The sequence below is a fragment of the Mesoplodon bidens genome, assembly GCF_964165515.1.
Source record: "Mesoplodon bidens genome assembly, contig: HAP1_SCAFFOLD_696, whole genome shotgun sequence".
In the NCBI taxonomy this organism is placed as follows: Eukaryota; Metazoa; Chordata; class Mammalia; order Artiodactyla; family Ziphiidae; genus Mesoplodon; species Mesoplodon bidens.
This window is the reverse complement of record NW_027671433.1, coordinates 18,508-21,186: the sequence shown is the minus strand read 5'-3', so window position 1 is coordinate 21,186 and position 2,679 is coordinate 18,508. Positions and strand designations below refer to the sequence as shown.

Sequence of the window (2,679 nt, the reverse complement as noted above, 5' to 3'; positions counted from 1 at the left end):
GCTCCCGCCACCAGAGACATCAAGGAGGGCTGTGCCTTTTGCAAGAGGAAGAGGTTCTTGCTGTTGTGGATGGACAGCAAGAGCACTGGATGGGTGGCTGCAGCCCCTGACCCTAAATCAGCCCCTTCCTTCCTTGGCCTTCAGATCCCACAGCTGTGCAGTGGGCCGTCAGTGGTGTGGAATCTGCCGCTTTCCCCAATCCAGCATCTGTTCTCATGCCAAAGTCCAGAACCTCATCTTTCCTTTGGGAACTTCTTACCTGTTTCCAGTCCAAACAGTTCCAGAGGGCTGATGCTACGTTCCACCCACCTTGAAGATGGGCATATGATCCACATTTAGCCAATCCCATGTTCCATCCTATGGGTGCTCTCATGGGTTCAAGGATGATGCTATGATCCAAACCAGGCCAATGACGTTTATTTTATTTTATTTTTTGGCCATACTGTGCACGCGGGATTTTAGTTCCCTGACCAAGGATCGAACCTGTGCCCCTTACATTGGGAGCTCAGAGTCTTAACCACTGGACCACCAGGGAAGTCCCATCCCCTCATTTTCAAAACTGCTATGGATTTAAAGCACATAAGATGGTTGTGATATGAGCGGCCTTTTCAGTATGACTTCTTTGACGTAGAATGTTTTCAATGTTTATCCATGTTGTAACATGTATTATCAGTGTTTCATTCATTTTTTTTATTGTGGTAAAAATACATAACATGGGGATGGGGGGCAAGTGGAGGGAACGGCCCAGATGCACACCATTCACGGACTCTCTGGACTGGAAGGACTCGTGAGAGCCGGAGCCCAGAAATCCGGGGATGGATAAGACGCAGCGTCCCCTCCAATTCCCGTGAGCACCCCTTGCTCCATCCTGCGCCCAAATACCTCAGCTAGGCCCTCTCCCCACTCTTGACACTCCAGTCTCAGCCGGGACAGACCTCCGCAGCCGCCGCTCCCCACCCTGCAGGAGAAGCTCAGAGGTCCTGTCCCCCTTTCCTCAGAGGGACTCTTTGGTGACCACAAAAGGATTTGGTCGCTCAGGACAAAGCTGGTAGAGGACAGTGGGATGGCTGCGCCCGGCGCGCCACGCTTCCTCCTGACCTTCGACTTGGACGAGACTATCGTGGATGAAAACAGCGACGACTCCGTCGTGCGCGTGCCGCGGCGGGCCAGCGGCTGCCCGAGAGCCTGCGTGCCACCTAGCGCGAGGGCTTCTACAACGAGTACATGCAGCGCGTCTTCCAGTACCTGGGCGAGCAGGGCGTGCGGCCGCGGGACTTGCGCGCCATCTACGAGGCCATCCCCCTGTCGCCCGGCACGGGCGAGCTGCTGGAGTTTGTGGCCAAGCAGGGAGCCTGCTTTGAGGTTATTCTCATCTCAGACGCCAACACCTTTGGCGTGGAGAGTGCGCTGCGCGCCGCCGGCCACCACGGCCTGTTCTGCCGCATCTTCAGCAACCCGTCGGGGCCCGACCCTTGGGGGCTGCTGGCGCTGCGGCCCTTCCATGCGCACAGCTGCGCTCGCTGCCCCGCCAACATGTGCCAGCGCAAGGTGCTCAGCGACTATCTGCGCGAGCAGGCCCACGACGGCCTGCCCTTCGAGCACCTTTTCTACGTGAGCGACGGCGCCAACGACTTCTGCCCCATGGGGCTGCTGGTAGGCGGCGACGTGGCCTTCCCGCGCCGCCACTACCCCATGCGCCGCCTTATGCAGGAGGCGCAGAAGGCCGAGCCCAGCTCCTTCCGCGCCAGGGTGGTGCCCTGGGAAACCTCCACCGAAGTGCGCCTACACCTGCATCAGGTGCTGAGGACGTGGCCTGCAGGGGCCACCCGGGCGGGGAGGGGGTGGGGCGGTGGGGGTCGGGAAAGAGAAAGCTAGTTTTATTACTCCCTTTCCCTTTCGTTTCGGTATATCCCTCCAGCATTTCCCGGAATCCCAGGTTGGTCCATTTGGGGACTGGAGGAGGGAGTTGGGAGCTGTCCCCATCTGTGCAGTTAACCCAGCTCGGCTGCCTCCCCCAGTTCCACTGCAAGCGAATTCTGGAGTCCGGCCGCAGCAGCGTGGCGCGCATATCTGAGCAGGCAGCAGTGTTTCCACAAACCTTGTCCTCTCAGTTGGGAGGACGGGGTTCCCTGTCAGGGTAGAGAAGGAACATGTCCCGCCGCGTTGTGGTTAACTGTTGCCTTGGGCTGCGTGGCCTCCCTCCTCCAGTCTTCTGTCCAGGGGACCCAGGCCCCGAAATGTTCCCCCCCCGACCTCCCCCGCACCGGACTCCCCGCGGAGAGAGGTGCTCCCTACCGACGGTCCCAGGCCTAGATCTTGCTTTACCTACTGTGACTCTACACTACACTCCTTGCCCCCCGCCCCCCCACCCTGTTAGCATCCCCACAGGATAAAAAGCTAGAGGGAACAGTCACCTCCTGTTGGTGGAAAGAGGTAGCACACTGTTCCGGGGCTCGGGTCTGGCCAGCCAGGGACCTCACAGAGCCCGAAGATGTCTTCTTGCACCCCAGCCTCGTCTATGCAGCAAGAAAGCAGGGACTTAACCAAAGTCGCCCCACTGACTGGGCCCTTTTGAGCCCCCCTCCTCCCGTATGGAACAGAAAGCCATGATGCTGTAAAGCAGAGCCAGTGGAAACACAAGGCCCACCTCCCTCTTCTGGGGTTTCAGAGCTGTGAAGG

At 58.8% G+C, this 2,679-nt stretch overlaps 1 pseudogene across 1 annotated transcript; it reads left to right on the top strand.

Annotated features, from left to right (window-relative positions):
* Positions 1-1,027: 1,027 nt before the first annotated feature.
* LOC308611405 (phosphoethanolamine/phosphocholine phosphatase-like) lies at positions 1,028-2,211 on the top strand (annotated as a pseudogene). Its single transcript has one exon. The product of its transcript is annotated as a phosphoethanolamine/phosphocholine phosphatase-like (transcript).
* Positions 2,212-2,679: the final 468 nt, after the last annotated feature.